Below are 13,146 nucleotides of genomic sequence, written 5' to 3'. Positions count from 1 at the left end.
TATGCTTTTTTCTAGCTTTTGTGTATGACATATACATTCTACTTAGTTGAAACTACAGAATCCATGAGCATCAGATTTTTTCCCCTCACTCTACTTCATTGTATCTTAAATAATAGTCACTTTTTTATTACTGTACATTGAACTTGTTTCTAGTTTGTTGCTGTGGTAGTGTTCAAGCAGGCAGATAGCTAGATATGAACAGAGAAAGGGGGACACAGACCAAAAGGCAGGAATTGGGCAGAAAGGAGGGGCACAGGCCAAATGCAGGAAACCCTACATCATGTCAGCACCAGGGGTCCCTGGACAGAGAAAGAAAAGCAGGAATCTTTGGGCTGATAAGGGGTCATACCTTTTGGCCTGGAGACCCACAAAGGAGGGTCAGAAAAGGCAGGAACTTCCAGTGGCCGAATGTAACCTTTTGCTCATTATGACCTCATTTCAATACAATTAGCCTTGCAGATCAGAAGTACCCATCATGCACCGATGCCGTGACACTTCTGATTCAGACTAAATAAGGACAAAAACCCCTCCTCCCTTTGGGAAGGTGGAGTTGGGATGATAATCAGGGAATATGACCCCAAACCCATCCCTCCCCAATGAATATTCCGCCCATTCATTTTTACACCCATGTAACCAACTTGCAAAGAGACTCAGGGCAGCCACTCACCTGAGCCTGCCCGCTTTCCCCTTGAGAGCGTCCCATCCATCCTTTAGTAAATCCTCACTTTACTTTTTTTAACCTCTACATCTTCTCTGAATTCTTTCTGGGACGGGACAGGAACCTGGGACACCAGTTGCACCCACCGGCAACAGTAGTAGATGTGATGGATGTTTCGAGCCTCTCCCTCCACCCCTAATTACACACCTGTAATTAGTTCACAGCCGCAGCAATAAAGTCAGCGTGGTCATTATATGAGCACACTGAGATCGCTCAGTGGGACACCAGGATGATAACTTGGAAAAACTCGACTGCAAATGAAAAGACCTCCCCTAGCCTCTTTAAGTCTTCTGCAGAATAATTTTCTTAATAAATTCCCAGGAGCAGTATGCTCGGCCAGAAAATCCTTTTATTATTACCAATGTATCTGATGTTTTATGTGATTTTTAATTTTTTTTTTTAATATTTTGAATTTGTTTCAATGAGGCAACTGGCTGTGGCATAACATTTCCTAGCTCCTGTTCCCCTGGTTCATAAGAATGGCCTCTTTGTGAACCTTTCCGTTTGGTGTCTTCTACATGGATTCATGTGCATGAATCAGGTAATTTCTACGGAGCAGGGTTTTCAGAAACCAATGTGGTGAACGCAGCACACATACTATTAGAAGAGACACCTTTCTTTGGCAAATTGAGGTGTAAGTGCTGAGTCTCTGCCCTGTAAGATCCCAAAGCAGAAAATAAATACCCATATTCTTGGATCTGCCATTAGCAGTGTAAACTGAAAGAAAATGCACAACCTAAAAGCTGACGGACATTTGGCGGACATTTCTGAGGACTGAATCCCTTTGAGCCCTGGACGGCGACCTCCCAGATCTCTCTGAGGGACTGCTCCAAAGAGGTAGGGGTGGAGCCAGGATATGTAGGAGCTTTACAGCAAAGACCAGGTAGTCGGAATGTTAATGAGTACTGTTAAAGAAAGCCAGGCATCTCTAGTTAAAGAATTAAGCGCTTTTCTAGGTATAGGAAGGAGCAAACATCTGGGCTCACTGAATTCATTCCTTTGACAAGCACCTGGCTATCTAGGGCCAGTGTCCTGTCCTTTCTTATTCCAAGTCCCCTCAGAGGGCACCACTGTGAGTGGCTGCAGAGGCCGGGCTGCAGGCTTGTCTTCACTGCGGCGGATGGCAGCAGCTGCTGATGACTTGATGACTTGAGCATTCTGTGTTTACTGATATGTCTCGCAATATTTTTCGTTCACAGGAGTTAGTGTCTGTGGGGCATTTCAACCTTACTTCTGTCAACTGAAATAAAATGCATGACCTGAAAGTTGAGAGTTATGTTTTATTTGGTGGACTTTCTGAGGACTCAAACCCAGGAGGCGGCCTCTCAGATGGCTCTAAGAGACTGTTCTGCCCACATAAGTGAGGAGCCAGGATGTATAGGAGTTTTTGCAACAAAGACCAGGTTGTCAGAACATCAAAAGATTACTGTTAATTAAAGAAAACCAGGCATCTCAAGTTAAGGAATTGAGCACTTTTCTATACATGGGAAGGCGCAAAGATCTGGGTTCACTGGCGACATTCCTTTGGGATGCAGCTAGCTGTTTAGGGCCAGTGTCCTGTCTGCACATCCTGAGTTCCCTTCGCTCACTGCTGGGGACGGCGATAGTGGCTGATGACTTGATGGCCACAGCATCCGTTGTTTACTGACATGGCCGGCAATAGGTTTCATTCACACGTCTTACAGAAGGTAGCCAATTACAAACAAAAAGACAACACTGTGGGTCTTCCTAGAAGGTAGGTACTTGCTGGAGGCTCTGAAGTGAGTCACCCACACTCTTCTGTCTGTCAGGCAGGTGAGTGACTCTCATCTAATTTGAATATTTGGGAAAACCAGCCATGACTTCCTGGGACAGCCATATGCCTGAGCCTCAGGCCGTGAGACTTCTGAGGGGATGGGTCTGACTATCTTGCCTCTTTTCCTCATTAAGTAGTGGTGTGTGTGTGTGTGTGTGTGCGTGTGTGTGTGTGTGTGTTATCATGCACTTGGAGAAAAGCACACACAAAATAAAAGTAGAATTCAGCACATATCTTCTAAAGAACACCTAAATCCAAAAACAGAATACTTGTGTTTCTGAAAGGACACTGTGTTCATTTTCTATTGCTGTTGTATCAAATGATCACAAGCTTAGTGACTTGAAACACTGCACATTTGTTATCTTACTGTTATAGAGGTCCGAGTTCCTAAAATCAAGGTGGCGGCAGAAGGGCCTTCCTTTCTGGAGGCTTCAGGGGAGAATCTGATTCCTTGCCTTTTCCAACTTCTAGAGGCCACCTGCATTCCTTGGTCCATGGCCCGTTCCTTATCTTTAAGGCTGTTGCTATGGCCCGTCGAGTCTTTCTCACAGGGCATCACTCTGACCTTGCTCTTGTCGCCCTCTCTGATTCTGACTTTCCTGCCTCCCTTCCCTTTTAAGGACCCTCGTGATTGTATCAGGCCTCTGGGATAATTCAGGACAATCTCCTAGGCTCAAGCTCCTTAACCTTAATCTCACCTGCAATGTCCCCTTTGCCATGTTTATAGAATTACAGGTTTTGGAACATTAGTGCTTGGACATCGTTAGGGAGCCGTGGCTCTGTCCACTGCATTAACACTATCCTAACTTTCTGCATTATGATTTGTACTGCCTCAAGTTACACTGTTTGTTCTTTTTGTGTCTGTCTTTTTTTTCCCCCTTCAACCTGGTGTGAGATTCATTATGTAACTCTAGTTTATTGATTCCTTACTATAATATTCTAGTCTTACCATATGATATCACTTGTATGTGAAATCTTTAAAAAAATGACACAAATGAACTTATTTACAAAACAGACTCACAGACATAGAAAACAAACTTATGGTTACCAGGGGAGAAAGGGAAGGGGCAGAGGGATAAATTGGGAGCTCAAGATTTGCAGATACTAACTACTATATACAAATAGATAAACAGCAAGGTCCTACTATATAGCTTAGGGAATTATATTCAATATCTTGTACCCATAATGAAAAAGAATATGAAAATGAATATATATATATGTATAACTGAATCACTACGCTGTACACTATTAACTAACACAACCTTGTAAACCAACTGTACTTCAGTAAAAAAAATTCTATTCTGTGAATACACGAAAATTTGTGTATACACTGTAAGTGGATGGATATTTGGGTCCCCAGCTCTGTGCTTTTATAAGTGTTGAACATCCTTGAGCCTGTATCTTGATGTTTCTATGAGAGGCAACATTGGGTAAGAGAATGCACCACAACTGACGTGAACATACATCCTGATTTGCCTGAAACAGCCTTGACTTATGCCTGCTGTCCTGGTGTCCTGTCTGGTTACAGCCTTCATTCACTCTCCAAAATATGGTCATCCTAGTCATAGTGAATGCTTATGTTCAATGTCAAGAAATTATTGATGCAAGATAGTTTCTAAACTGATGGTGATTTATGCTCCACATCCTCACCAACATTTATGATCGACCATCTTTTCCATGAATTTGCATTTCCCTGATTACTAATAAGGTTGAGAAACCTCTCATATATTTATTGTCCAATTGGAAGAATAGATCTTTTGGGAAATCCCTGTATGACTCACTTTCCCTTTTTTCAATGGACTCATCTATCTTGCTCTTATTGATTTGTTAGGAATGCTTTTGATATTCTGGGTATGAGTCTTTTGCTGTTTACATAAATTGCAAATATCTTCTCTCAGTCTCTGGCTTGCCTTTTCACTTTTAATTTGAATGTAGTTTGAAGTATCAATCTTTGCCTGTATAATTAGCCCTTTTGGTGTTCCATTTAGAAAATCTTTCCCTGCCCCCAGGGTCATAAAAATATCTTCCTTTATTACTTTCCTGATGATTTATTGTTTTGCCTTTTTTATTTAGACCTATGATATACTGAAACTTGATTTTTGTGTAAGGGGGGTTCAGCTTTAATTTTATTCTTCAAAAAGACTCAGCATCATTTATCTAAAGTACTATCTTATTTTTCACTGTTTGCTCTACCAGGCTTTCAAAAATCAAGTGTTAAAAATATGCGTTGGTTTGTTTCTGCACTTTCTATTCTGCTTCATTAGTCCAGTTGTCTGTTTTTGTAACAGTATCACTCTGTCTTAACTACTGCAGTTTTATAATAAATTTTGAAATGTAGAAGAGGAAATCCTCCCCCATTGTTTTGTTTTAAGGGTGTTCTAACTATGCTTGGCTCTTTGCATCTCCATTTAGATTTCAAATTATATTATTAATGACCTTCAAAAGCTTTGCTGAAGTTGCATAAATCAGCTTAGGAAGATCTTACATTTTTAACAATATTGCATTTTTTTAATATGAGATTGTTTTTAAATAAAGAGAAAATGTCAATAATACCTAAAAATACTGCAATTCTACATTACTAAAAGAGACTCTGACTTGGTATTTGAAGTTGGGAAGTCTGGCTCAGGAGTTGCTCTCCTGAAGCATTTACCCTGCATTGCCTGTAAATTTTTTCTTAAACAAACTAAGATTTTTTTTTTTTTCTCAGTGAAAAGAGAATATGGAAGTAGGCAGCTGCTGGCAGTGGTCCAGAATTTCCAAGTCATAATTTATGTCTCTTTTGTTGTCTTAGTCTTTCTCTCATGGTCACAAGATGGCTGCCATGCTCCATGCATCTCAGATGCATGGCAGGCAGGACAAAGTAGGGGGAAGGGAGGCATCAGCAATGTCTCCTCTGTTACTAAGGATGCTTTTCCCCACCCACACCACCTCCAACAGGCAGACATGTCCCTCCATCAGAAAAGGTGCCCTTCTGTAGTAGTGGTAGATGAGGGAGACTGTAGGAGGGAGATGGTGCTGAGTGAACCTGTCCACAGAGTCAGTCTCAGCTTTCAAGACTTGGGCCCGGGCTACAGCAGGGAACCACCACAACACGCCACATTAGAATGGGCTGTAGTTAGAGATCACTGAAAAGTACCATTTTCTTTCATTCTTTTGGCAACTTTCTAGGGTCTCCTACTACAAGTGAAATATTTAAAGTTGCATCATTTTGTTTCTTGGTCTTTATTTAAATTAAACTTAATTTGGTCCATCAGAAATGTTACATTAGAAAAATTACTTCTGATATTCCAAAAGCAGAGAAATTTTTGTGTTTATCTCTGTGACTCCCCACAAAAAATAAAATCTACCCCTCCTAAACAGGAGATAATCAGTAAACATTTATTGTTTGAATTTATGTAAAAGTAGGGCAAGGAAATGGTACAGCTGATACTAAAATTGGGTAAAAATGGGCAATGGAAAGCATTAAATCGTCTCAATAAAGAGACAAAATGTGGATCAATTGCCTGAGCCTTGAAAACTTCCAAGATTAAAGTCTTTACAAAAGAATAAAATTTCTTTATGCTGGTCATTAGTGTAGCACCTCCCACCTTTTCTCCCCACCAGTCCCTTAACCAAGAATTTGGTCTTATGAGAAGCTGTGACCCAGTCAGCAGCAACTACTTCAAAGAACAAATTTTCTTCCCTCCACAGAGGAAGTATAAGGATGCAGGATTGCTGTGAGATTATTCACATGGGCTTTTCAACATACTTTTTACATCAATGTAGGGAGCACAAGAATAATGCAGATTGCATGTTGCACAAGGACAGCGAGCAGGAGTCTCTGCCTGGTGGTGACATGACGGCAGGGTGATAGCTCAAAGTCCTCTGAGCTTTTTCCATGAAGCAGGTAACTGATGGTGGTGGTTTTAAACCAAGCATGAGTTTATGATGAGGGGAGAGAGTTGATCAATTTTAAAGAGGAAATGAAGGGAGGGAGGAAGGGAGGAAGGAAGGAAAGAAAGAAGGAAGGAAGGAAATGAAGGGGAAAAAAGGGGAAAAAGCATGGCTTAGAACTGAAGACCCTTGACTTCCTTTTCCACTTCCATCACTAATTGTACAAGCTTTAGTTAGACCATTCCATCTCTCAATGCCTGAGTTGAAATGGAAGCAAGAGAGCATCTTTCTGAATTTATTCTAAGGGGACCGTGCTCTGAATTATTTGAAGGATAAGGCTGGATTGACTGACTGATTGACCACATATCCCTGCTTCTTTTGTCTCGTGCCCCTCTGGTTTAGCCAGATTCTCAGATCCGCTCCTTCTCTGCAGGCTGCTTTGCTGTATCAAAGGTGGCCTATTTTCAAGACCTGGGCTGTGTGCCAAGGTTTGGTGAATAACTCAAGAGGGAAGAGTCTCGTTCCTCCTCTCTGCTTCATCGGGGTCAGGCTGCAAATGGCATGTAAGGCAAAGAGGACACATTTATCCACTATATTGCTAGCCTGTGACATAGAGCTAACAAGGGAACCTGGTCCACTCAGAAGCCAACGGGACATTCCCATTACCCCAGTCATCACCGGCTTCTCCCTAAACCTCCTCTCCGAGTTTTTCTTTTCCCTTGGCCCCTCATCAGATTGCAGCTTCTCATCCTTCAAGCCATGTCTGTCCTGTTTGCACTCTCCTCTCCCCTTCTCCAGTTCAATGCCCCTCTCTTTCTCTGTCTCTGACCTTCTCTTCCTTCCCCTCTCTCCTTGTGGCCCTTCCCCTTGATTCTCTGCTCTCATTTTCTCTTTGATCTTTCTCTGGGTTTGTTCCTTAAGCTGCCAGTATCATTCATGGACCTTGAAGGAAATATGGACTCTCAGAATTATCAGGGAGCTCTGGAGACAGTCAGCCAGCCCCTGCCTGGTGCCTGGGGACAGGAACCAAAAGATCATGAAGCCCAGACCAGCGTCATGAAGAGAGGCCACTGGAAGGATCAGGATAGTAAGTCCAAGTTGTGATTGTGGCCATGCGTCTGTTTTATTAATTCCCTCACTCGGTATTGACTGAATCCCTCCTTCCAGACACTGCGCCACACACTGGAATAAAGAAATGAGGATGTTACTTCTTCCAGAAGGGCATTAAGTTTGTTCTTATGGCCCTTTTCCCCAGAATTGTCCAATTAATTTTCATGCTTTTTAAATAAAGAAGAGTAACAGGTGTGGGATGAAACACTGACACATACAGTCATTAAATGATTTCAGCAAATGCCCAGTGATTTGACCATTACCACAAGCAGTGAGGAAAGGTTGTAATCCAAAAAGCGTACAAGTATATTAGGATAGAGAAGGCCTGGCTCGGATCCCAGATGAATTAATATTCTTTCACAGGTGACCAGAGGTCACCTTCAGAAATGTACACAGAATTCTTTAAATGACATTTTCTATAATGTGGTAAGCCTTTCCATAAGTCATTATATATACTCATATGATATAACCTTTATCCATCTTTTGAAAGAACTTTTGAGAAAAGGTCTGAAGTGGGCCTGAACTTGACTGGTCCTGCCATCCTTCTGGAGAAGGGAACTTGTGAACAGTTTAACCACTTTGTTAAGCCACTTAAATGATAAATATTGTAACTGTGTCAAGCACCTTCTACCTTTCCCAAGGAGCACGTGACATACCCCACTGTCAAGTCAATGCAATTTCCTGGCAAAACCAACACAGTGGTTCTATGCAGTTATACATTTTGGTTTAGGATCCATGGAATTACTGATTTTGTTGCAAAATTGTATCCCAATAAATCCCCTTCAACAATAATTTCCAGGTTTGAGATAGTGCAAAGGATTAAAACTTCTTTTAAATGTACATGCTTTTTGACAACGCGAACATGTTAAAATTTTAGGAGCTCTTTTTTGGAGGATTTCATGTTATTTATTTATTTATTTGTTTGTTTGTTTATTGAAGTATTTATTTATTTATTTATTGAAGTATTTATTGGAGTTGACAATGTTGTGTCGGCTACTGGTGTACAGCATAATGTTTCAGCCATGCATGTACATACATATATTCCTTTTCATATTGTTTTTCATTGTAGGTTACTACAGGATACTGAATATAGTTCCCTCTGTTATACAGTATAAATTCGTTGTTTATCCGTTTTATATACAGTAGTTAGTCTCTGCAAATCTCAAACTCCCAACTGATCCCTTCCCACCCCTTCCCCTCCTGGTAACCATAAGTTGTTTTCTATGTCTGTGAGTCAGTTTTATAAGTACATTAATTTGTGTCTTTTTTTTTTAGATTCCGCATATGAGTGACATCATATGGTATTTTTCCTTCTCTTTCTGGAGTACTTCACTTAGAATGACGATCTCCAGGTCTTGACGGTTTCTGTCTCCTGAGGGCTTGTCACAGTGCCTGCCCATCTCAAGCAGGTGACTAATAGATGAGGATGGCTGACTCTACCTGGTCCATCGATTCACCAGATTGGGTTATTTCCCAGCAGTATTGATTAAACTCCCACCTGTGCACCACACATCTGATTTTCCAGAACTCACGATGCCCGGGCCAGTGAGCTGCTCTCCTCCGTGCCAGGTGTGCTGTTCCGTGCTTTCAGAGGACATCTGCACATGCATGTGATGCTCCTCCAGGAGAAAGAGGTGCCAAGAGGACAAGGTCGGATAAAGAGAATAATGAACAGCACGGTAAAAAACGCTGTTACGTCAGTGAATAAGGTATTAACCCTGTGCTGTAAAATTAAGTGCTATCTTTGAAAGTCTCCTAAGTCTCCTGTGACAAGCACATGGAAAACAGATCAGGAATAAGGAATTGAAAAGGATGTTGAAACAAATGCCAATGGGACCCAGTAGATGCAGAAATGGAAAGTAAAGCGGAGGACTTCAGGAAGGTAAGTCAGCAGAAAGGAATTAAAAGTGAGGAAAAGGAACTATAATGTCCTTAAATTAAAATGCTTTAATGAAAGGCTAAGCCCTGACAGAGGTGTTTCGATTACCCTGTGACTCTGATTATAGACCAACATAATGACCATGCTCTCACTGACACAGTTGGCTCAGCTTCGATGTAATATCTGTGGAATTCAAAACACTTTGTCGAGCACACGGAAAAGGAAGGCGGACACACTCTTCTTGTACTTTACTTGAACCCCATTATAGGAGGAGTGGGGAAGAAAGGAAGAGGAGAACAAAAAAACAAAAAAGACATTTAGCTAGTTTTTTTTTTTCCCCATGTTGTCTCAATGTCTCATCTAATCCTCAGCCCAAACACACAAGCTAACTATTTTGTAGTTGGCATTATTGAGGTGTAATTGACTGATATTCAACGGCATAGGTTTAAATTGTACAACTTGATAAGGCTGATAAAATGATAATCTCAATCAAGATAATGAATATATCCATCCACAAAAACTTCATGTTTCTAGGTAATCCCCTTCTGGTCTCTTCTGGCAACCATTTCCTCCATCCCCAGGCCACCTCATTTCTTTTCATTACTGTAAAACTAATTTGTATTTTTTGGAATTTTACATAAATGACAACATATCTATTTTTGGGGGGAGGCGGTCTGGCTTTTATAATCAGCATAATCATTTTGAGATTTACCCACCTGGCTGTGTGCATCCGTAGCTCACTTATGGTTATTGCAGAGTGATATTTTGTTGTAGGGATGCACCACAATTTTGTCTGTTCACCTCTTGGTGGACGTTCGGGTTGTTTCCAACTCAGAGCTATTACAAATAAGCTCCTGTGAGTGTTTGTGGGAGCTTATGCTTTCATTGCTCTTGGGTAAATACCTAGAAGCTGGATTGCTGGGCCAGATGGCTGGCATGGTGAAGTTTTTAAGAATTAACCAAAATGTTTTCCAAAGCGGTTGCTTCATGTACCATTCTCATCAGCAATGTAAGGAAGGTCCCAGTTGCTTCACAGCCACCTCCACACTGGCTGTGATCAGGCCGCTCCATTCTTGCTGCTCTGGCTGAGCATGTAGTACCAGCTCCTTGTGCTCTTTGTTTGCATTTCCCTGTGACTTGTGACGCCGGGGATCTTTTCATGTGCTTGCTGGGTGTTTGTGTGTCTCTGGTGGAGTGTTTGCTCAAATATTTTACTCATTTTTAACTGGGATGTTTGTCTTTTCTTATTCAGTTATGAGAGTTTACGTATTTTAAATTAAAGTTTTTTGTTAGATACAGGTTTTGCAAAGACTTGGATAAACTCCATTTTTAAACCCTATCATTGAAAAGCAAATTCTTTTAGAAATTTTGAATAAGAACAACTCATTGATTTTTTATAGTTTGGACTTTTGCATTATATCTAAAATCTTTCTCAAATCCACAGTCACTAAGATATTCTCTAAGTTTTTCTTCAAGAAGTGCTGTAGTTTGAGCTCTTACATTAGGTCTAACATCCATTTTTTAAATTTTTATATCTGATGTGTTAAGTGCCAAGGTTCATTGCTTTATTCTGATGCCCATTTGTTCCAGCACCACTTGTTGGAAAGACTCTCTTTTCCCTATTGAATTACCTTTTTGGTCAATCCATCTCAATCCATGGATGACTTTCACTTTTTGAATGATGGAATAGATGCACTGCGCTGTGTTTCTCCTGTGAAGGACAGCTTAAAACTTGGGAAAGATGACCTGGTGGTTAGTGATGGGCTTTCTTTTTGCCTCAATATCCCAGACTGAAAACTGGAGAGGCTGGCATCCCTGAAATACTGATTGTTACAGAACAACAGCAAGCAAAAGGATTAGAAAAGGGACATCCCTGCCAGATGAAAACCTTTTAGAAAATAAACACTGAACTGCAGCTGTACACTGCAGGACCAGAGGTGAGGCCCACCCCTACCCTCACCAGCAAAGACAGAATGGAGAGTCCAGACTTCCCATTCGTGTTCCAACTCTTCTTCCTCTACCAGGGTGTTGTCAGAGGTGGCCAAGTAGGGAGCCAGCTCAGCACCCACTACTCCAGTTGGCGAACGCAGCTGGATACCATGTAGGGAGCCTAGCCTCCACCTCCATTCACTCTGCCCCGCCCCATTGGTGTGGCGTCAGGAACAGCCTAGATAAGAGCCAGAACTTTCACCACTATTTAAGTGGTGTTAAGGCCACATCCACACATGGTTTCAGTGGAGGCCATAAGAGGGGCATAACAAGATGTCCCGCTCCTTCCCAGCTAGGGATGTATTAGTGGAGTTCTGGTAGGCATCTGGTACTCCCACAAATTCCCCACATTAAGGAGAGCTATCTCCTCAGGTGTCAGTGGAGGCCAAGTAGTAAATCTGGATTTTTCTCACATCTGGCAGTAATGAGGTAGCAGCCACTCTTCCCCCGCTGGAGTGATGTCAAAGAAGCTAGTTAAAACAGAAAGTTCAAATAAGATCCACAGTTTTGTAACATAATAACCAAATTATCTAAGAACCAGGAACATTCCAAAAGCAGAATAAGGAGCAGACAGAAAAGAATGACAGAACAGAAGAAATTATCCAATATGAACAACATAGGCAAAATAGATTGAAAAAATGACAGAACAGAAGAAATCATCCAATATGAACAACATAGGCAAAATAGATTGAAAAAATAAAAAAATATACAGAGCCTCAGGGACATGTGAGACTATAGGGGAAAAAAGCTTAATATTCATGTCATTTGAACCCCAGAAGAAGAAGATAATGTGGATGGCAATGAAAAACTATTGGAAGAATTCATGGCTGAAAAATTTCTAACCAGCAAAACCCATAAACACAAAGGTTCATAAAACTAAGAGAAACTCAAATAAGCTAAACTCAAATAAATCCACACCAAATCACAGCATAGTCGAAAAATAGAAACTGACATACAAGGGGAAAATCTTGACAGATCAGAGAGAAATGGTGCATACATGCAGGGGAAAAACAATTCAAATGACAGCAGACTTCTTTCAAGTGAGAAGCTATGGAGGCCACAGAGAAGTGGCACAACATTTTCCCAATGATGAAAGAAAAAAAAAATTGCAACCCAGAATTCTATATCCAGTGAAAATATTCTGAAAAAAAGGGAAAATCATTCTCATATGAATGAAAGAAGCCACCTCCATAACATAAAAGCGCAAAGTGAGCATCAAGTGCTAATGTAGAAGCTACAGCAGGTTACCTAGAAGACCCGGCTAAGATAACTAATGAAGGTGGGGACACTAAACAGACTTTCAGTGTAGATGAAGCAGCCTTATATTGGAAGAAGATGCCATCTAGAACTTCCATAGCTAGAGAGGAGAAGTCAACGCCTGGCTTCAAATCTTCGAAGTACGGACTGACTCTCTTGTTAGGGACTAATGCAGCTAGTGATGTGAGGTTGAAACCAACTCTCACTTACCATTCTGAAAACCCTAGGGCCCTTAAGAATTGTGCCAAATCTACTCTGCTAACTCTGCCTGTGCTCTCTAAATGGAAGCGATATGCCAGGATAACAGCACATCTGTTTGCAACAAGGTTGACCAAATATTTTAAGCCCACCGTTGAGATGTACCACTCAGAAGAAAAGATTTCTTTCAAAATACTACTGCTCATTGACAATGTACCTAGTCACCCAAGAGCTCAGAGATGGAGATGTGCAAGATTAATGCTGTTTTCATGCCTGCTAACACAACATCCATTCTGTGGCCCACGGATCAAAAAGTAGTTTCATTCT

Source organism: Camelus bactrianus, chromosome 27 (genome assembly GCF_048773025.1).
Source record: "Camelus bactrianus isolate YW-2024 breed Bactrian camel chromosome 27, ASM4877302v1, whole genome shotgun sequence".
In the NCBI taxonomy this organism is placed as follows: domain Eukaryota; kingdom Metazoa; phylum Chordata; class Mammalia; order Artiodactyla; family Camelidae; genus Camelus; species Camelus bactrianus.
Note: the sequence above shows the minus strand (reverse complement) of the source record.